This window comes from Apostichopus japonicus, chromosome 16 (genome assembly GCF_037975245.1).
Source record: "Apostichopus japonicus isolate 1M-3 chromosome 16, ASM3797524v1, whole genome shotgun sequence".
In the NCBI taxonomy this organism is placed as follows: domain Eukaryota; kingdom Metazoa; phylum Echinodermata; class Holothuroidea; order Aspidochirotida; family Stichopodidae; genus Apostichopus; species Apostichopus japonicus.
In genome coordinates, this window is record NC_092576.1 from 7,110,754 (window position 1) to 7,134,696 (window position 23,943).

Here is a 23,943-nt window from a genome sequence, read left to right on the forward strand (position 1 = left end):
CAATTGGTTTAATGGATTCTGTGATGATTGGAATTCCTGTTGTCCAGCAGCTTTTTTTACGGCACAGTCTTTCAATGTGTCCTGCAAATTTGCAAAACCTACATATAAGTCGGCCTTCAGGAGTATAGTGGTCATTAGGTCGACCCGGGTACCTGTTTGTTTGGGCTGGGGCCGTCTGTAGCTTGGCAACCTGCTTACACAGGTTCTTAACTGTCTGCTCCATACCTCTCTGCAATGACGATAACTGTTGTTGTAGTGAGGACACATCACTTATGGCACCATCTCTCTGCGACTGATATGCTGTTGCAGCTCTGACTTGGCTGTGGATTACCGGTGGTTCTGTCAGAAATTCCTGCTCCAGGTGAAGCGCTCATTCTTTCATCTCATTAAATGACATTTCCTTCTTCCTCTCGCCGCAACTCTATCTGTATGGCACTATTCCTGATGCCCGCCAAAAACCGATCTATAAGGGCCTTGTCCTTGTGTACCAGGGCTCTGGGAATCTCGAAATAACTCGTTGTTGCAGCTCTCTCAAGCAGAGTGCAAAGTTTTTGATATTCTCATCTGCCAGTTGGCTTCTTGCAAATAATGTGGCCATTAGTGTGATTTCCGGTGTCTTATACCCATTTATATGCCGTAGTAAGTCAAATACTTTGTTCGAGGTGGTCCTGTTGGCTTCCTCTACAACGCAGACCTCCCTTTTAGCATCTCCTCCTAAGTACCCAATAGCGTTCCAATAGCTAAGTACCCAAATGGTCGTTTGGCGTATTCCATGCATGGTAGGCTGCTTTAACAGATGCAACCCAATCAGTTAGTGAGGGGTAATTATCATTTTTGGTGTGACCCGTAAAAGTAGGAATATGAACATTTGGCATAAACATATATGACACTGTTGCCCACCTATGTTATTACTAGTGGTAGCTCTATCATCATTCATTGTGAGAATGCTTACCAATAACAATAAAAATGAAAATATATATATATCTCTGAAATTTAATTTGTTTCACTACAGTTGGATTAGGCTTTGTCTTTCTGATCAGTTTAATCACCCCACTCGTACTACCAATTAAGTAAGGGTGTTAGCCACTGAAAATAAATGTTTGTTCTTAATCAGAGAACTCTGGGTTTAGTGTGAAGACCAAACACAGAGCAAGACACATACAAAAAATAGAAAACTCAACTGGATTGGATCAAAGAAATTATAATTATGAATAACAAACAATATACAGCTGATCTTGGCTGAGTCAAAGAAATAAAGAGAATAACTTACATTCGAGAGGTGCGCACCCAAAACTTAAAGTAAATACACTTAATTTAAAAGTCTGTTCTGGTGGGTTGGCCTCAGGGGCGTAGCGAAGGGGTTTTTGTTGGGGGGTGTGGAGAATTTGATTTGCCCCCTCCCCTTTGGCAATTTTTTAGATTTGAAACGTCCTTAGATGCAATCTGGTGCATATTTTAAGTCAAATTTGAATTGCCGACGGATATGGAAGTGGAATTACGATCTTCCTTACCGGTTTCGAACCTCTGGACATACAATCAGCGTCCATAGCCTAGTGGTTAGGGTGTCCGCGTACAGAGCGGGAGGCCCGTGGTTCGAATCCCGGTGGAGGCTGAAAGTTTTTTCACTGTTCTTGATTTTCCAACTCATTACGATTTTCATTTATATATATATATATATATATATATATATATATATATATATATACATATATATATATATATATATATATATATATATATATGTATATGTATATATATATATATACATTGGTATATTTGTTTACTTCAGCGCATGATAGCTGGGACTTAGGTTTACCTCGGGGATAGGTTTACCTGACACCAGGTAAACCTAAGTCCAGGGTCTTCTTGTTCAATCAATTTCACTTCCTTTGAGGAATGATTATTTCGAGTTAAGAGAAAACCTCATAAACTTTTCAATTCCGAAGTTACAAAAAAAAAATCGTTCATTTAAAGGGTAAAATTTCCCCTCAAAAGTGGAGGTAATTCCGAAGGGTATATAACAGAATTACGAACATGGTATATATGTTGATCCCAACTTTACACCTCGATTTTGACCAAATGCGGCTATATATAGTTCCGAAACTTAAAGGTTCCTCTAATTACACTGAAATCTTCGTAATTGTACTTTTTCTTCCATTAATTTGGGATATTTAAGAAAATAAGAGTTTCTATTTTAACTGGCAAATTTACACGTAACGAAACAACGCCCCCACACATAAGCAGTTCTTTTTGTGTTCGGTGGCAGGGCAGTCGATCGGATCGTATCGTTGCTATCCCAATAGCCTACATTCAACGTTACTTTATGTGGCCTAGCCATGTAGTCTACAAAGGAAAGTGCCGCAGGTTACCGTAAACGTTGCCCATTTGAAGTTGGCTTTTGGACTTTGGTGCAGTATATGCATTGTAAGTAAATTCCTTAAAAGTGTTCCGGATATATTAATAACATTTAGAGTAAATACCTTCATGCTGAACACAAATAAATTAAGACCATGGTTAGAGTTAGAGTAGACTAGCCTAGGCCTAACGTTAGCCCTAATTGGACCTATCAGTATTACTGGCTATGGTAAATCACAGCTGCCTGCTACTGCCTTTGTTGATACTCGGAATATAAATGTGATACATAAATTAAAGTATATACTTGTAACAGACTGGTCAACCTACACTTTTTGCAGCCGGGTGATCTTCCAGATCTTTTAAAGTAAAGGCTTAATAATTGACGCACCTCCAAATATTACTAGGCCTACTAGGCCTAGTAGCATACTACTATTACTATACTAGCCTACTACTACTGTACTGTAGCTAGTACTAGCAACTATACAGCAGGCAACCATAACTTTTCGCAGCCGAGCAGAGTTAATATTTCATGAGTTTGAATCCATTTCAGGTATTTGCTGATCAAATTGTTTCTGTGTATGTTTTGGGGCATTTGGAAATCTTACTCCCTAAAAATAACCAAAATTACCTCAATATAATACCACTAATCTCTGGGACCTGACCTTTCTGAAGTTAGAGGCTCAGAGCATAGCAAACAGCATCCAAAGATAATGGATGTTTACTTAGGCCTTCACTACAGTAAGCTCATCGACAGATGTGTCAATTTAGGAGTATGAAAGAACTTGCATTCGTGCGATGCAATTTTGAACCATTTCACGAAATATAAATCTTTGGGTATGTCTCAATCTCTCTGACATAAAATAAGGCAGTCAGAAAGTCACAACTCCACAAAAACAGATACACAAGCAAACGGAACACTACAGTAAAAGAAAGGGCCTGACAGATTCCATAAACGAGTTACAAAAGTAAAAAATGTGAAAACGTTTGCCGTCTCAGTACAATATTCATCCCCACAATATTCTCTATATGTGTTAGTGTGCATCACTAAGCCCTGTGCGTACAGTAGTAGTGGTGTGTCATTGGTTCTGATTCAGAGAACTAAGTCACACAGGGCCTCAGTGTAGCAGTGTACAACAATTTTTTGTACTGTAACATGAGTTTTTTCCCCCTGCACCTATGAGTATTCATTTTAGAATAACAACGCAATCATGGCTAAGTAATTTAGGCATTTTGATATTAACGTTATGATGTGGGTAGTGTTAATAGTGCTGAAGTAATAGCTTTATCAAAAGTATTCCTCAAAGTCCCACAATGCCTTCACAGGGTGACCTACTGTACAGTCACTTGAGCACTTAGGAGTTTTTGCAAAAAGAGCAAATTCCTTGTCCAAAATTGCTAGGTTTGATCCAGTTTTACGGAGTCTCATAACAAAAAAACACAGTCTGTGATATATCAATGGAAAAGTGTAAAGATTCAATGTAACATATTTGAAAGGATTAGAGTATGTTGAAAAACCACCAGCTATGCATTTTAAGGAAATAAACAGTACCTCATTGAACCTTGCATTGTGTTCACACTAATGAGTTATGAAATAGTGTCTTCATCATTAAAAGCTTTTAATTAGGTTGATCAATGGTCTCACATATTAGTGCAATCACAGAGGTTAAATTTCAATCAGGTTATAACGCCAAGGGAATCCAGACCTAAAAATTCATGGCTCCTATAAAAATCATTCATGATAAAAACCAGCATACATACAGTATGTGCAACTAAAGTAGTTTCATATTGGGTATCATGTCCAAATAAAAGCTCTTGATTGTATTCAGTTTTTATACTTTTAAAAATGACCATCTGTGTGCAGTAATTTGGTGTTAGTAAGTAACATGAAAATGCACAAGACTAATGTTCAACAGGCACTAGATAGTTCTCATGTCCATAGCACAAACCAGGGAGTTGTTCCATTACAACTCCCTGCACGAACAGGCTATTATGATCAGAGTTGTTATGGAACAAATAAAACTCCCTTGTATGATGTTAGAACTGTACTGTGTGACAAAACACTTATATGCATACATGTGGTAACATGTTGCTATGATCCGATACTAGCTGGTTGGGTGTATAAATAGATCACCATTATGCAAACTGCACTGCACATGGTTTCCATTATGTAATAAGTTTCATTTTATGAATTTGTCAATCTGACATGTATGCTACTGTATATATGTGTAGGCTGCATGTACAACTTATTGTATCTTAATAATATACAGCAAAAAACTATTGAGAACTGTGATAAACAACATTTTCAAAGTGACAGTTGGGGATCTAAAAAGACCACTGAAAGCCTTCTGTAGCGATATAACATGATACTAAACATTATATATCTCTGCAAGCTAGTGTACCCTGCTTTGAGACGCATGGTTTAAATAAGGTTTTCACAAGTTTGCCCTGTTGACCCAACCACTGGCCTAGACATACCAATAAATAGATCTATCCATGCTTCAAATTGAGTTTTCACAATTTGACCATTTTTACCTAAATTACCTTTGACCTTCACCAAAAACAATAGGCTTCTTGTACTTGTGATGCATCTATACATACATACTGTACCAACTATGAGATCTGTCCAATAAAGCTTACTGTCATGAGAAACTGTGTTTACAAGCTAGGATCACAAACACAGTACTCCTACCAATGCACACGCACACATATGCCATCGTGAGTGGAAAGTTTCAACATCATTGAAACCAAACATTAAAAATGAACTCAGTCATAATGCCAAAGTCTGTGTACACGAGTAGTCCTGAGCTTAAACCCCAAATGATACGTTGAGGGACTAAATGTACCGGTATACATAGTCTAGGGTGCATGCAATTTTTTAGTAAATGAACTGCATGCGGGATGAGGCATTGAACCATGCATGAATACTCAGTCAATCTCTTGAAGTGATTGCATGCTAAATTCCTGGGTACAACTTACATACCAAATAATAGATCAATATTCAAACTTAGTAGTGTGGCATTTTTCTCAATTGTTGCATATGCGGTTTCCATGAAAAAAATGATAGCTACATTAACTAAACTGACATCAATATTGGACAACATGTACACTAAGTATTGACATCAAATAGGGAACTGCACTGTCAAGACTTCCACTTGCAATTTATGAAACAATTATCTGGACTTATTTATGTTCATTTTCTTGTCAGAAAAGATGGCTCAAATTTGGCACAATTTGAGGAATGCATGAATGCAGAATGAGAACACCACAGCAGATATGCTCCACTTTATTGCAAGAAGTACAGGGCTGCAATTTCAAGGTCGACACAGGATATCAAAATACTGTAACTTTGAGCTGCTGGTTCATGCTGACCATGGGATGCAGAGAGAAATGGCTTATATGGAAATAAGGAGCTCCCACAAGCATATATTGCAAACATCCCAGTTGTCTTTAATATTCAGTAAGTATTGACTGTGAGATATATTTTAAATCCCTATGACCTGAAGTTAGTTTTCTAAAGTCTTCCCTTTAATATCCTCTAAGTCTGATCAACACACACTATACATAATATAAATTTACTGTACTAAGTTTCAACACGAACAAAGATGATGAAAATTTGCTGTTTATTTTCAAAAACTGTAAACGATCTAAGGCAACGGCTAACAAAGTAATGTAAGAAAGACTTTCCACTTCCCACCAAGTCCACTGCCAAACCTTTTGGTTTACTTTGCTACTTCCACCATCATAGAATGTTATCCGAATTGAAATGACTTTATGTGTAGTCTTTGAAAACCAAATGTACTGTAAATCTGCCATCTGGCAGGCTGGAATGAATTGTAGGTAGGATTGTGAAGCAAAGACTTGAGGTGTTAACACACCATCACATTTTAACCTTGATTATGATGTGTTTATTTGTACCTTTTGCAACAATGTCAATATCAAAATGTGAGGCTTTAAAAAAATATTTACATGGAATGTACTTCAGTGAAACTTTGACATATGATTGAAATGTTGTTTTGGTTCATTGTAGGTTAACGAGAGCTGATGGAATTTCTCCACAAGAGAAGGAAGTACTGTCATCAATAAAATCTGCAGACAGAAGAATATTTTTACTGAAGATCAAAATTTTCAATGAAAGGAAAGGCTTTCGATTAAACTTGGACAAACAACTTCTGTAGATATAATGAGGACTAGATTTATATGTCATTGCTTGGAGCCAGGTACGGTGCATTCTATGAGTTTGAATTTTTCTTTTTAGTTTCTGGACAGGTATATGACATGCAGCATACAAATTAAAATTTGTTAATGAATTTTCTTCCTTTACAGCATCATAAAATTCATTATTAATAATCCATTTATACAAATTCTTATGTTGCTGTATTTGAGAATAATTTTCGTTAGTAAAACAAAGATTTTAATCATATTCATTGCATTAACTATTATTCATGTAACTCCCTTACTTCACTGTATCAAATAAAACATTGTTTCACCAATCCATTATTCCAGTTGTTATACTGCTGGGAGGGGAGACACCAAGGTCTTTTAATACTTCAGTTACCCAATTAATGCTAACTAGATGCTCAATAATGCTTCCCACAATGGGGATGTTGGGTCTAACAAACCTTAAGTCTAGTGGACCCTCAATGTAATGGGCATCCTCCCCCCCCCCCATGTTGGTACTGCATGTGGTATACTTTTGTTAGTGAAACTAAGAGTTTCATCCTAGTCATTACATTGAGGGATGCTCTTTATTAAACTCCTTTTCTTCACTGCAGCGTATTGGTAATCAACTATTCTAGTTGTAATGTTGCTAGTACTGTATTTGAGAATCCTTTTGTTAGTGAAACGAAGAGTTTAATGCTATCCATTACATTTAGGAGTACTCTCTAAGTGTCTACCTTCACAACATCATATCATAAATTATTAACAATCCATTATCTCTTTATATTTATGGCAGAGCTGTAGTCGAGTCCAATTACCCAGAGCCCGATCCAAGTCCGAGTCCATCTTGTCTGAGCCAAATACAAGACCTTTCAAGTCCGAGCCGACTCCAGATACCAAAGATCACCTTTGGTAAAAATTCTTGAACTGTTATGATAATTATGCACCCAGGAGGAAATTTACCTCATGCTATAATTTTTTGGACCAGATAAGTGACAGCAAGCTCTTCTTGGTTCATAAATGTTATAAAACTACTGGGAGGGGAGACACCAAGGTCCTTCAATACTTCAGTTACCCAATAAATGCTAACTAGACGCTCAATAATGCTTCCCACAATGGGGGTGTTGGGTCTAGCAAGTCTAGTGGACTCTCAATATAATGGGCATCCCTCTTGTTGGTGCTGCATGTGGTATCCTTTTGTTAGTGAAACTAAGAGTTTTATCCTAGTCATTACATTGAGGGATGCTCTTTATTAAACTCCCTTTCTTCACTGCATCGTATTGGTGATCCATTATTTTAGCTGTAATGTTGCTAGTACTGTATTTGAGAATCCTTTTGTTAGTGAAACGAAGAGTTTAATGCTATCCATTACATTTAGGAGTTAACTTTCTAAGTCTCTACCTTCTCAACATCATATAATAAATTATTAACAATCCATTATCTTTTTATATTTATGGCAGAGCTGTAGTCGAGTCCAATTAGCCAGAGTCTGAGCCAAGTCCGACCCCACTTGGTATGAGCTAAATCCAAGACCTTTCAAGTCCGAGCCGACTCCAGATATTCAAATATCATCACTTTTGGTAAAAATTCTTGAACTGTTATGATAATTATGCACCCAGGAGGAAATTTACCTCATGCTATAATTTTTTCGGACCAGATAAGTGGCAGCAAGCTTTTCCTGGTTCATAAATGTTCAGCCCGGGCGCTCAACTTTCAAACCATGCAGGGAGAGGCAAAATCATATTCAAACCACGACCACCGCCAGGTTAGAACCTGCTTGTGAGAACCCTGCTCTACTAAAAGTGAAATTCTAGTTACATTTAGGATTGCTCATTAATATTTTCAAATCATCATCATTGTCATGGTTGCTACTTTTTCTGATGTCATCATCATTTGTGAATTATTGTGATTGTTGCCATGTTACATTTGCCAGTATCAATTTTGCTTATTGTTCTCTCAAAATTGCAGAGTAGAAGGAAGAAATGTTAGCTAATAGTTATTATACTATATGTTCTTGGTCTCTAAATTGTTTACTCTGAGGTCAGTATGTTTATAATAGTTTTCCTTTCTGTTAAAGTATTTTCTGAATCATTTCATTAATTTTATATTTATACTGGAATTTTCAGTAGGTGTTGGCCTCATTGAGGGTCAAGGCTACTCAAGGTCAGTAGAGTAACATAGAGCATCTAACTCAACAAGGAAAAGTTGGTAGTCATATGTAGTGCATATAGGTTTCTGACATTGAGTACTATTCTATAAACAGTATAGCAGAAGCCCATGTGAGATAACCAGATATCTGAATCTGAAAGCCATGTTAACATGATAGTTCAATATTGGAATGATGAATGGAAGTTTGTATGCAGGTGTATCATGTGCTGAGCTATTAGCCAAGCCAAAGGTTATTTGAGGCCAAAATAGGTAAAATCTGAAAACCTTCATGATCCCATACTATCTAGTATCTGACTAGTAGCTGCTTTAATAGCTGAATCTTAGGGCAATTAATATATTTATCAGAACAAGTAATGTACCTCAAAAGACTTCTTAAGCTCTTTTGAGCCCCATTCAATATTTCAGTGTATTAACTTCATCATTCTTTTAACAAATTTACTCCAAATTGCTAGTTTCATGTTCTGGCAATGAACCTATGTCATATCATGTTGCATGAGTGCTGTAACTGGTTTACAAGCTTGCAAAAGTCTTAAAAGGAGGATAGGGTGTTGGGATAAATAGTTCAAATAATATTAACAAAATTGTACCATATTTTGCTTTTCTTTTTTCCCATATGTTGCCACTGCTTGAATAAGACTAGTTGATAGGACTTTTTGTGAGCTCCACCTTTGACAACAAGGTACAGTAGACTTCAACTGCATCTTGTTGGCAACATCCTAGGAAAGTTTCAATAAACACAGATGTTTCTATAAATGAGGAATCTGATGAACATTCCAATACTGCAAGTCTTTATTGGACATTTCAGCAGGAGGCAATAACCAATTCTGCTATCGTTACATACTGTAGGTCCTTCATAAAATGCCACTTAAAGAACTGTATTACTTCCTTGGAAGGTGAATTTTATTGTCAAATACAACATCTGTCAAATATTTAGTTTCCCAACCTGTCCAACACCTCCCCCCCCCACCCCTCCATTTATCACGAGTAGTTTACAGAAACTGGGACAGAACATTTTTTGTGGGAAACAAGGTTAAATAATGTTGTTTGAGGTATTGAGCATTTATCTATATGTCCCTTTCGAAACTAGATAGGAGGAAGTAGCAAACAATGCAAGGAAAACATGAAGTTCAAGTGGATGCTTTAATTGCTTTTACCCAAAACATTGCTATATTCATTGATAAATATAATCCACTTCAAATTCAGTACCGTTATACAACATGCAAAAGAGTTATGATATTGATGTACTTTCTGAATTTAGACCATTGCAGGTGAACAAGTTTAACATTGGTTTTTAATTTGACTGTATGTAGAAAACACCGGTTACATAATGAACCTCAGATACAATGTCGTGCAAATGCATATAACTGCTAGGAGCTGTTTAACAAACAGTGAAAGAAAAATTTATTACTTGACTATCAAAAGATTCGCAGAACTCCACTCCTTCAACAATATTTACAGTGGTGCAGACTTCAAAGCAGTGCAAGGGCAACAACTGTCTATCTCTTTAAGAAATTTCCAAGTGCTTTCATTTCTAGCATTTGCATATGTTCAAAAGAAAAATGACAAATTAAAAGATGTGGTCTTTTCAACATGTTACCACATCTCCCCCCCCCTCTCTCCCCCATCAAAAAAGTATTGCATGTACAGCAGTAACCCTTTTTGTACATGTGCAATATATGGGGCAGAGCCTTATTCATGACTTGACCAAGCCCTTTATCCATTTGAATAGCACAAGTTATGTCAGTGGTATTCACATCAATGCCTCATTGAAAATGTGCATCATGGTGAATTTTCTAGCTGATAGCATGAATGTGAATGAGCTGAAGTTGTTGAAGTTGCTTTGTTTATATATTTCTGAAAGTAACATGAAATTTCATATTGATTTTTAATGAAAATATTTGCATTTATCAGTAATAAACAGAAAGAAGACATAATGATTTCTGCTAAAGTGTCTTATCTCTGCCTCTTATGTTACAAATATGTTCATTGGTTGGAGCTTGTACTTCGAACATATTGCTCCCTAACTCAGCTGGGAAGTGTTATTTCCAACGATCTAGGAGGTCTTTATAGCTGAAAATTTCCCGTATGCTGAGCGCCAACCCATATGGTGGCACTCCACTCAGGTAGTAACAAGACGCCCTCCCAGGAATTGTTCAAGCCCCCCCCAAGCGCCCACCCCCTCCACTGGAACAATCCTGGCTACGTCACTGCATGTACCACAGGTTTATCTGATATCAAAGTGAAAGCGGCTTTCCACAAGAATAAAGAAAGCATATCTACATTTTTGTGTAACACCTACACAACTCAATCCCCACGCAAACAAGACTACCTACGTATAGTTTTCATTGAGGATTCCAATAATTCCTGCAATTTCCTACCAATAACATATGGAAAGTCACTCCTGTTATCGTGGCGGAGCTAGGGGTATTGGTAAGAGGGGGTGAGAATGGTCTGTATGGGCGCTTTCGACTTTATCTAAGCGGAGCGCCACCACAGGTTGGCGCAGAGCGTACAGAGATTTTTTGAGTAAAGATACTCCCTATATGGCCGGAAATGACCCTTTCCGGCCTTGTTAATTTGCAGATAAACGAAGAATAAATAGGTGTCATCGCCAACAAAATTTGACAAATGTCAATAGGTAGATGAGAGCGCCATAAAAAAGTCAATACTCGCGAATAAGTAAAAGAAGTGATCAATAGCTGAAAAGGGCGCCAGCAGTCCATATTAGTCCGTTGAGGGGGGGGGGGGCATCCGCCCCCTGACTGTATTGACGCTCCGCCACTGTTGGGAGCTCAGTGTAGGAAGAGAAGGGGGGAGAGGGAGGGTATTTTTTAACGGTTTGGGTGAGCGTCTGCAATGATTCGTAATGACATGTTATCACAAGCGTTCAACATGCTCAAATAAAAAGAATGAATGAGGAGGAGTTCATATCACTTTTTAATCATTTTTTGAAACAAATTGAGTGAATTGATCGCTAGTAATCTTGAAATTGGTTTTATCACGGTCATTGTCATGTTTCTCATATGTACCTTTCTCATATAAAAGAATTCTGTACGTAATGTTATCAGAAATACTTTTAAAATGACACCAAAGAGATTAAAAATTCTTTTCGAATTTGTTAATAATATTGTCTTTTAAGAGACACCGTAGACACGTTGCTCGGTTGGGTTTACTGCAATAGTGGCAAATGGAGACCAATATCCGCACTTAGTGGACCTAATGTTATAGTCGTGCATTGACCTTGAACAGAGGGGCCTACCGTGAAAACGTACGGAAAATTCATCCTTTTATATCTCAGCGAGACAATTCCACTGGATACAATAATACGACTCAAAAGTCCTTAGATGTGGTTATCATAACAATCACAATAAAAGATATGTATGAAAAGCAGAACAAAGATATGATGGAAACTCAAATGTGGACCAAAAAACGATGTCCCTATGGATGCCGTTTAGTGACATTTACATAATTTGTGTGTAGTAGGTTCCGTAGCTCTTTTGTGGAAAAACTTTATAATATGCTTAAAGTTGGTAGTTCATCCATGCTTTAGATTAATGAGAGACACAGATCATCACGTTTTATGAGGAGGGAGGCTATTTTTAAAAATCTGGGTAATAGGTACTGTAACTCTTTTCTTGGAGAAAGCTTGGAATAGGCGGATAAGGAAGAAAGTTTCGAGTTCCTTCCACGCATTAGATAAATGAGGGACCTAGTTCATCACGCTTTGCGAGGATATCTCATATATTAGGTGTAAGAGAAGCGGTGATTGTAAGGAAGGGAAGGGGAGAATGGGGGGGGGGGGATAAATGATGTTACCAGGGGACCTAATAATATGTCCTAAATGAGATTTAAAAAATTCATTAATGTAAGTAAATTTCATTACTGCCTGCTCTCGCTGATTTCTTTTAACCCTATAGAGCGGAGTGTGTGAGGTGAAGAAGGGTAGGGCAGGATGGGGGAGGGATGATAAATGACGATGTAACCAGGGGGCTAATAATTCGTTCAATAAGAGATTTCAAAATATATATATATATATGTAAGTTAATATCATTACTGCCTGCTCCCATTGATTTCTTTCAAACCTAAGTTACGCTTATCGGAAGACTATACGCCGATAATACAATTCTTTAACAAGGAGATGCTTCTAATTTATTAAACTGTGTAACTTTCACTAATCTATTTGGAAAAAAATATGCTTTTAAGTTGAAAGACTCAGTAAGGATCAATTAAGTAGAACAAGGATCGTTGCGTGCTGCGTGTAACGATGAAGTTTCCTACATTGGGATGGAAGAGTATCAGGGAGTGTAAGATTGAGTGGGAAGTTAAATGACGGTGTAACTGAGAAATTAAAAAAAATCTTAGTGATAAAATCATTATTGCTTGCTCTTTGCTGATTTAACATTAGAATAAGTGTCTCTAATCATTAGATATTCCTTTAACATACGAGGTTCGGTTGGGGAAGGGGGGGGGGGGTCTAGACGGTTTGACGGGGAAGAAGATTGGGAGCCAGTGGCGGAGCTAGGGATATTGGTCAGAGGGGCGAGAAAGGTCTGTACGGGCGCTTTCGACTTTATCTAAGCGGAGCGCCACCACAGGTTGGCGCAGAGCGTACAGAAATCTTTTGAGTAAAGATACTCCCTATATCGCCGGAAATGACCCTTTAGGTATAGGTGTCATCGCCAACAAAATGTGACAAATGTCAAAAGGTAGATGAGAGCGCAATAAAAAAGTAAATAATCGCGAATAAGTAAAAAGTGTTGAATAGCTGAAAAGGGCGCCAGCTTCCCATTTGAGTCCGCCCCACCCCCCCCCCCCGCCTGACTGTATGGACGCTCCGCCACTGCCTGTTATGACATTAGAAACAAATACTGATATGAGATGAGTGTGGTATATACCTACTGGCGACTGATAACAGTATTATAGCGCATGTTCTAGCCTTTTGACATCGTATGAATCTCACGGACAACGTACAGGTACCGTCTGGTACCATTATCCGTTTTGAGTGATATTTAGGGGTTCTAGGACAAAATCCCCCGGACAAAATCCCCCCAGACAATATCCCACTGACCCATACAAAGCCGGCCTGCAACAACCAGCGATGGCCCAGGTGTGACAGTCGAGGCATGGGACATTGCACTAGTTAGGGTACCGTTCAGGGGATTGGTCAGGGTACTAGTGAGGGTACTGGCGAGTGTAACTGTGAGGGCTCCTGTTAGGGTACCTGTGAGGGTACCGGTCAAGGTACTGGTCATGTGACTGGTCAGGGTACCGGTCATCATACTGGTCACTCTACCAGTCAGGGTTCCACTCAGTGTACTGGTTAGGGTACTGGTCAGGATACTGGTCAGGGGACTGGTCCGGAGTTCATTGAGGGTAATTGCAAGGCTACCTGTTAGTGTGGCCATGGGATATAGCTCCATGTTGTGACATTTAAGGGACCGGTCAAGGTACTGGTCAAATTACTGTTTATTGTACCAGTACTAGTAAGGGTACGTGTCAGAGTATGTGTCAGGGTGCCTTTCAGGATACCAGTTGGGATACCGGTCGAGGTACCGGCCGGGGTACAGTCCAGGGTACTGGTCAGGGAGGAGTACCGGTGGGGGTAACTGTCAGGCTCACTATTAAGGTACCGGTCGGGGTATGGTCGGAGTACTGGTCCGGGAACCACTGAGAGTACCAATGGAAATACTGGTGAGGGTACCGGATGACGGTACTGGATGACGATACCGGGGACCGGGATGATGCATTTTTGTAAAGAATTGATGGGATTTTTTATAGCTTGGGGAGATTTTGGCTTGGGTGGATTTTGTCCTAGGGGGATTTTGTCCAGGGGGATTTTGGCTCTGGGGGGCTCTGGGGGATTTTGTCCTAGGGGGACTTTGTCTGGGGGATTTTGTCCTGTCACCCTATTTAGGTATTAGTATTGGACCAAAAACAGTATTAATGTCGGCACAAAACAAACGTTAAAGAAAGCTCAAATGTTGTTTGTCCATCTCTAACATCCCTGGTGGAACCATGGAAATATTTGAAAATTGTCAGCACTGTGGCAAGTCCCCAGACATTTTGATATGTAACCATTATAGTTAACAAATTGGGTAAGCCTGTTCAGGGAATGATGATAAGCAGCCCCTCCACTTTTATGTTTTTGACAAAATACTATACACTCAAAGCCAGATTTTTAAAGCAAAAAAATTATGGCTCAGGAACTAATGGTATACTGGCAGTTTTGAACTAAAATCGACAGTGAATATTACATGAATTTCATCAGAACATAATTTAAGTAATGTATAAATGCATGCGCAGTTGCAACTGTTCACTGTATGTTTATTTTTTTTTCACTCCTCAGAGGAATACTGCTACAAACAGTCAAACAACAAACAATTTTCAATTGATCAGGAATACAACAGAAAGTGTCCCTTTCTGTACACTACTGTACAGTATACTGTGTTGCTGACTCAAAACATAAACAGAGATAGAGGCAGTGAATGTGATTGCTTAAAATTCATCAAAAATTGTTGACGATTTGCTTTTTTAAACTTCTACCCAGAAATCTGGCTTATTACCAAACACATACAGTAGTGGAGATTAGCATGATATTAAAAGACGAGACACAATAAAAATTGTACAATCGTATTCAAGCAGTTGATTGTAATTTCAATCCCAGTTTATATTTTCCACAAGATTTATTTCACATAAACCAGGATACTTGCACTATTACATTACCTCAATTTACTGACCTCTCTCATACATGAGAACCATTTTGGGAACTAACTTATACCTCAAGTATTTATCTAGACTTACCAGTATAGGCTGTATCTAATACCGTAACCAATGCAAATTACCACAATATCATGGAGTTTCCATGCTTGGAGGGACAAAATGATACACAATACCCCTTGATTGATACACAATACCCCTATAGTTACAAATGTTGTGGTTTTACAGTATGTTTCATTGGGCTGCACTAGGTTTCCATGACATTGGTGCTAGTTGCATGTGCCTTTGCTGTATTCACTCCCCTCAATTTTGAGGGGAAATAATTTAATTTTGTTTAAAGAATAAACTGGATCTTGGTGTAATAAAAGACCACAAGCTTTCAGTAATTAAGTCAGGCCTAACATTGTAAACTTTTCCCATAGCATAACCCCTGAACCCAACTTGTAGAATTGTGAAACTGTGGTTCAGGAACAATGCAGTGTACCCCTGGAGATTTTGAGGGATAAAAGTTTGAAAGATTTTTATAATAGTAATCTGCTTAACAAATACCCTTAGTCCTGCACAAGTATCTGTGTGGTGGTTGTTGAAAATTACTGTACTATGGCTTGCTGATCTTGCTTGGAATACAAAATTAAAACATCTTAAAACATGAGAAATGCATGTAAGAACAGTTAAAGCAAGGTAAGGCAGCAAAATATCCAGTAACCTCAACACTTAAGCATCAGGACCACTTCAGTTGTATAACAAGTTCCATGTTCTTGACAAGCAGCTGCAAATGTTCCCTAATACTTGTAGTGCCACAATGTCACCAAACTGAAATATTTCAAGAAGTACATTGCAAAAGAATGAGTCCATTTATACAGTTAAATATGTAGAAGACTTCCCATGAAGACTGGTCTGCATTCTCTTGGTTCTGTCTGCTTGAAGCTTATAATATTAATTTCCTCTATCTTTTATATGGTGTAACAGTGTAACATATCCTGGAACTAGTTAGTTTTCTGTTACTGCTACTACATTACTGTGCCAATCCACCAACTATTCCCAGCAACTTCCTAACTCCATTGAAAGATGTGCTGTGTCCCAGAGGATATACATGAGATGTGTGAATCTACTTCGCAATTTACAGGACATACTTTTGCTTTGCTTGGCATCGGCTTCTATGCAAGCTTTTAATTGATAAGCCCAACAAGGAGCTACTGTATACCACTATGTACAGCATGATGAAAAGCTTGGTTGATGATTGTATTCACCCCACTGTAAACTGTGTGATAATCTCGCCTGGCATTTCTAATTAGAGCATATCCTTTGCTGTATTAGCCTGTAGATCTATCCATCTGTTGGTACAAAAAGAAAAGCTTTCTCTTAAAGATATGCTGATTTGGTCCCAATTATAGCACGCGCAATATAGCTTGGAATGTTTTGCGATTACCGAATAGACCTCACACTCTACAAATGAAGAAAACAATGAACTGCTTTACAAAACTAAATCTCCTGTAATTCAGCCAATATTTTAATCATCTCACAACCTTTCATATATACTATTTTCACTGTAAATTTCAATTCGTTTATCCATCACATTTTGGGCCCATTAATTCTTGATTCATCTTGCCTTGTATACAACATTACACATTTTATTTATGCAGCCATGCATTCAATTGGAGCTGAAACAGCTCCCTACCATAGCAAGTGCTTTTAAAAGTTGCAAGTCATTCAAGCTTTACCAATTGTAAAGATTTCAAAATTTAAATATGCATGTACATTTTATGTGGACCTAGCCTGACAATTTGGTGTTGTCTTGCATTGACCTTTAAGATTAAAAACCAGTGAGTGGATATAGCTCTAGTGTAGTTAAATACTATGGAGATAGAGGAAAAGATACCACCACATTAACCAGATCATACAAAAGTTTTCATCCCTTCTGATTGTTTCTTTCTTCATTCCATAACTTTGGAATAAATTACCTCAGATGTTACTCGTATTTGAGATAATAGAGTCCTATGGTATCAAGTTTATGCGATGTCAAACCTACAGAATATTAACTTACTTTTTGGTTAATTCAGAAAATATCTTCCATTTTGCTGTCAATGATGCAGTAGGTCACCACATCAGTCTGTCCCAGACGGCATCTGTGCTCTAGCTATGATTGCTGTCGTTCCAACATTGACTTTTTCACTGCATGGCAGCTACATCGTACAGTGTTATTCCCTTGGATAGTGGGCTGTTGTCATTCATCTTGAGATTGAGAATGTTGATCATCAAATTTGTCTGAGAAAACATTAACAGTGCCAATCAAATAAATATCAAATGGTCACAGTGTAGATGTGCATTATTTCAATTTTTATTGTACACTTCTCTCCAATATATTTTGGGCCAATACAGAGCTCAGATCTTAAACACTGAATATTGCACATTTAGTCAACTTGGTATTACTTATGGATCTAAATGTATGTATGTATATGTGATCTTCCCGCAAGCAGGAACTCGCGAAAGAAGCCATGGAGGCTTATAGACTCGCAAGCTGACCGAAGCCAATCTCTCGGCACACATCCATTTAACGTCCATGTCAGGAAGTTGTTATTGAACAACACCCTTGCCAGACGACACACCTTGCTGTCGGCGGGGAATCGAACCGAGGATCTCATGACTGGGAGACGCCGGCGTTAACCACTAGGCTATACACTCCGCCTGGACTTAACAAAATAGACTTAACAAAATGACTTACAGTATATGCAAGGGAGGGGATAGAAGGCTTTATCAAATTTTTGTGTTATATAGATTTTTGGAGGATGGTAACTTTTAATTAGGTGCACTCAGCTTTTGTAATAGTTACATTATGGAAATGTACTGACTCAATAACCTTTTGGATGCATGGCATTGTTATTTTGTACAAATTTTGGCTAGTTATAAATAAGACACTTGAAACACAATGCATCACTTGAGAGACTTAGATTAAAGGTATTCTGCATTGGCCCAAATTTGATGCTGGATTTTCTAGTATTATATCCTTTAACTGTTTTTATTGATACCCTAACTGGGATATTCAGACATCTTACAGTACAGTGGTGTCTAGAATGTCTGAGAATATTTTGGAGAGTAAAGACTTCCAAGAGCTTTTTGAAAAGTTCTAGCAATTATAGCATCTTTTATTCAATACAGGCTACTTGTAAGTTACATTTGCATGGTGACTTCAGTCTATAATAATCTAGGCATAGCTACTGTACAGTATAGTAAAGGCTTCATAATTGACGCACCCCGTAATTGACGCACCTTAAATTATTACTAGCAACGATACAGCAGGCCACCTAAACTTTTTTGCAGCCAAACAGAATTACATATTTCATGAGTTTGAATCCATTTGAGGTATTTGCTGACCAAATTGTGGTATTTTTTAAGCTTTTAACACCCTCCCCCCAGTTTTGCACATTTTTTTGGCCATTTGGAAATCTTACACCCTTAAAATACCCAACATTACCTCAATATGAGAACACTACTCTCTGGGACATGACCTGTCAGAGCTTAGAGGCTCAGAGCATAGCAAACAGCATCTAAAGTCAATGGATGTATACCAAGGCCTACACTACAGTTAGCTTATCGAAGAATGTGTCAATTTAGGGGTATGAAAGAACTTGACACGGCAGACATTTTGTGGTCAAATTCTGCTCAATTGTACGGTGCATAAGCACAGAACCTTAAATATTTGAGATTAGAACATTTCTGAGTAACTACACATGAAAAACACATACATTTGAGTAATTTGGATTTTTCCTTGATAGATATCATTGATCAAATCCTTAAGTGCGTCAATTATAAGCCCACCATGCTACAGTATCTGGTCATGATTAGGGCAATGTACAGTAACATAATTGTCCAGCAAAATCTAAGGCCATATATGATACATACATGCACAGTAGGCTAAGAAGTTAAGCTGACCTAGGCCTACTGTACTTGAAATCTAATTTCTCTGGCAGTTGGTATTAATTTGTAGCTCAAACTACAGACCAGTTTATCCTTGACCCAATGCTAAGGTAGTGTTAGGACTTGGACTATGGCCCTAGGCTACAGCCGAACGTAGGCTAGGCCTTACAAGTTTTAGGCTAGAAGCTAGTCTAGACTATAGTATTGAAATATGGGTATGAACAATTAACGTGAAGCTGTATGCAACAACGTTACAATATCAACGTTATTAATATCACCAAACTTTATTGACTAATTTCATGGACCTTACCTGAAGTTGTTGGTGAGACGTTTTCGTTTTAACGGTACTTTTTTAAGAAAAAGTCAACAAGGAAAGAACCTGGGCACGAAAACCAAACTACCCGGCGAACGACTGACCCGATCTCAAGCCCAGTCCCCTTGCATCGAGAGGAAACAGATACTACACATCATCTTATATTAGCCGAAACTGTTATTGGGTTGCATGCAATGCAGCCGACGGGTATGCTTTAGCGTTAGCCCTGGCGTATACAGTGTACACAGTGTAGAGCGTATACACTGAATACAGGCTACTGCCGCTGTCAAGAAAACTACGGATGCCTGTACGTCAGGTCAACTTATATACCAACTGGGGGATATACTTTGAGAGCAAGACTTAGGTTTACCGTAAGGGTTTGACCAATTGGATTTTTCCTTGCCAAATGACCCAAAAAGTAGGAAGCAACTTATAACGACTGATATGCAGTCCTAGTACCATAAGGTATACTGATGTAAAATTTCAAGTTGATCCAATCATTTCACCTCAGGTAAACCTAAGCACCAACTTGGAGAAGTAAACGTAAATACCAATCCAGTGCTATATATATATATACATATATATATATATACATATATATATATATATATATATATATATATATATATATATATATATACGAATTGGCCGAATTAATGCAACTTATCTTGACCAGCAATTATATGGAAATTGGCAACAAACACTACCTCCAGATTCATGGCACAGCAATGGGTACCAAAATGGCTCCTTTTCTTGGAAACATATTTATGGGACACCTCGAGAAAGAATGTCTATGTCGACAAACATGGAAACCACACACGTGGTTACGTTTCATTGAAGATATCTTCGTGATATTGACTAATGGTGAGACATATCTAAAACTCTTCATTGCTGACACAAACTCGTTTCATCACGCAATCAAATTTACTGCAGACTTTTCTTGATATGACGTTCACTTCCTGGACACCATTTTGACCCTGCAAAATCGCTCACTCAAAACAGACTTGGTCATTAAACCCACCAACAAGCACAACTAACTCTAACCAAGCATTTGCCATCCACGTCTTTGTACCAGATACATTCCATACAGTCAAGCGTATTGCATTTGATGCATATGCTCCTCTGAAGTCGATTTTGATACTTGCACCAAAGAAATGTCACAACACCTCCTAAACAGACAGTATTTTCGGGGTACTATTGAAATGCCATAAAAAACCAAAAGCAAACCCCGCACCAAAACATTGACGTACAAAACTCGTCAAACCAGTTCCAAAATGGTACCATTGGTTACTGAATTTCACCCTGGTCTCTCACCAAAGGCAAATGTAATTCAGAAGAATTTTCAAGTCTGAAATCAGTTTTCTCGGAACCACCTGTCCTTTCATTTACAAGACCCATAAATCTACGGGACATTTTCGTTCGGGCATCTTTTCAGGATAACACCCCATCAGGAAAAAAAATATATATACAGGATCATCACCCTGTACACAAGAAGTGCTTACCTGTCCATTCTACTGGGCCTTTCAGAGCAACCAAACTACACGCACGTTCCGAATCCGGCAGAAAATAAACTAAAAATGCAATTTACCTCATTTAATGCAAAAGTTACAACTTACAATACGTTGGAGAGTCAAAAAACACCTCTGTTGCAAAAGTATCATCTTTGTCATTGCAGTACTTCTCTAGATGGGAATTGTTCCTCTTCATATTTCTTAAAGATAACATTTTATTTTTTGTAAATTTGAATTGGTATTTGGATCAATAAATATCTATCATCTAACTCTCATGCTTCTCATAAATAAACATAGCAATGTACGTCGGTTACGACAACTCTCCCGCCTAACTGACACCCGACTGGTTTCATGCAAATATCTTTCACAACCATTTCGCCTAGCATATGCCAGCGGTCACATTTTTCATATAGCTTTAAACTCCAGAGGGAAACTCCGGAGGGAGTTTGTGAGAGAAAGGTGAAATAAAATATGCACATAATTTGCTTTAAGCCTTTGCAGTCAAATAAGACAGTCTTAAGAAGAACAAGCACATGCGGTAATATGATGTGAATTCTGGAAAAACTTGAGGCCTGTTATAATTCATGTTTTGTCCTCATATTATGTTAAAGCTAGTTACAAGTTATGTTCATCAGATTGAATAGTCATGTTTCAGTTCACAAAAAGAAATGGAGTTACACACGATCAGTATGTTGTCGTTCCTGGGTGCAACTCAAGTACAGACATAGAGATTACCCTACAACAAACTGCTTGCTTGTTTCAACCAAAGTGTATTCTGATCCTGTATGCATGAGACCTTTGCAAAGTAACTTCTGTCATCGTTTAAATAACATTTCATTGAAATTAGGAGCATTTGAATATAAAAATAAAACTACCTAAATAAAAGATGGCGCTACATCACTACTCAACAATCGGTTTTAATGAAAAGTCTGTAAATAAATGCGGTGAGTAATCGACGACCAGCTCATGACAAAATCCAGGTTATTGTTTATTGTGTTCAGTTTAGATCTTATTTTGTATAATACAGGTTCTCATAAATTAGGGCAAAATACGAACTCGATGTGATACGTACTAGAGGTCGCTTTCTCATCTTATCTGCAGGAATTGTTAAAAGCAATTGTGAAATTTATTGAATGAATGTAGCCTATATACACATAATGTCAGTGTTAGCTACGTATATGGTCATAACATCAGGCTGAACAGTAATCACTAGAGCGAAATTGATAAGAATATGTAATTACGTACTGCAGGCTAACTACAATTGCCACCTATGTGCACTGGTCACATCTTCAATGAAGGTCTATTTTCTGTACAATTATAATAAAACACAAACACAACAAAATATATCAAACTAACGAATAGAAACAGCAATTGACATATTCAATCTTAGAAATATCTAGTATTTAATCAATGTAATAATACTTTACAATCACGAGCATTATGATAGATACATTCTTTTTCTTCACTTTCACAAAATACGTATGTAAGTTATAAAGTTGATTATGTCATCTATCTATTCGTGGGAAACCATTTCTTTTTTTGGCAATGAGTACTAAAACAAGAATGAAAGTATAATTACTAAGTAGCTTATCACCTAATGACCTCTCAAAAATAGTTCCCAGAGTATGAGTTTCTGTTTGCCACCTTTGAGCTATCAATACCAGTTTTGTTAAGACTGGGTTCTCGAAATGGGATCAGGTTAGGAGTTATACACAGTACGAAAAGGTCAAAATCTAATCTTCAACAATCTTCCTATAGATTTTGTTAAATCAGTTTATTTTGATCCAGTAGCGTGTGCAAGTGGGAGGGATGCGGTGGCGCGAGGTGGGGTGGGAGGGGGGTGGGGACATTCACCCCACCTCCAAAATTCACTCGAAGTAAATAGTTCTTTCGGGGCACATTTGTTTTCAGGCTTGGTAGAATTGGACCACTACTACCAGATGTTCATCGCTCACCCTGTTTTTGACACATTACACAAAGTATTCCTTAGCGTAACATTCCATTGAAAGCCAGTGATATAGATCTAAGTTATAGTCTAAATATGCTGCAGAATACACTACTTAACTTCTACTTGTACTTTTTTTCTGGGAGAGGACCCCCCTCTTTCAGCCCCCGTACACGAGAGTCAGATGCATTGACCCCACCGCAGCACCCATCCCATATGACATACTTAACCAGCCTCTGACACTCCCATAAAGATTCACTTACTAATTCTTTCTGGGGAATTTTGAATTTCTTATTGTTTATCATAGCCAACTTTTACCTTTTTGGATTCTAATATGGACCTATCTTATGATCTTAGTTCGCCTCAGAATGCACCTGTAGACGTCAAATTGTTTTCCAATAGTGGAGGATCCGAAATTTCCTTTCATATGAATCGGCTTTAAAGACCCAAAGGCAGCACCAGATCCATTTTTAAATCCTTCTTTCGCCTTTGGCCTTTAATAAAAGTTCAGCCCCTATCTAATCAGTGGCGAAAATGTTGAATATCCCCACCTTTGAAATATTTTGTACCCTACTGGCATTGAAGTCCTTGTCAAAAATGAAGCCTACACTAAGTTTAAATATTCTTAATGACATAAAGAGAAAACGATTGGTTTAATAAAGCGATATCAGCCCGAGACAAATGAACCTGATGAGATAAAATATCACTAATCAATCTATGTATTTAACAAAGTTCAAATACTTAGCAAATACTAATAATGTATTTCGTTAAATTTATATCTTAAATTCCAATTATTATCTGACACCTCGCCATTGGTCGAGAGGTTTGACGGGTTTATTGCTGCAATAACTAGAGTATTG

At 37.9% G+C, this 23,943-nt stretch overlaps 2 long non-coding RNA genes across 3 annotated transcripts; one reads left to right on the top strand and one right to left on the bottom strand.

Moving 5' to 3' along the window:
• The first annotated feature begins 1,840 nt into the window (after positions 1–1,840).
• On the top strand, positions 1,841–10,616 carry LOC139983468 (uncharacterized). 2 transcript variants are annotated; one of them, XR_011798700.1, is made up of 5 exons: positions 1,843–2,424; positions 5,561–5,812; positions 6,383–6,572; positions 7,310–7,425; positions 7,974–10,616. It is a non-coding gene; the product is annotated as an uncharacterized lncRNA (long non-coding RNA). The 2 variants fall into 2 exon arrangements; XR_011798699.1 differs by having other exon boundaries at positions 1,841–2,424; positions 6,383–7,425.
• Positions 10,617–14,537: 3,921 nt separating this feature from the next.
• Positions 14,538–20,181, bottom strand: LOC139983557 (uncharacterized). The gene is made up of 3 exons (XR_011798739.1): positions 19,625–20,181; positions 17,444–17,664; positions 14,538–16,733 (listed from the first exon to the last, which is right to left on the bottom strand). It is a non-coding gene; the product is annotated as an uncharacterized lncRNA (long non-coding RNA).
• Positions 20,182–23,943: the final 3,762 nt, after the last annotated feature.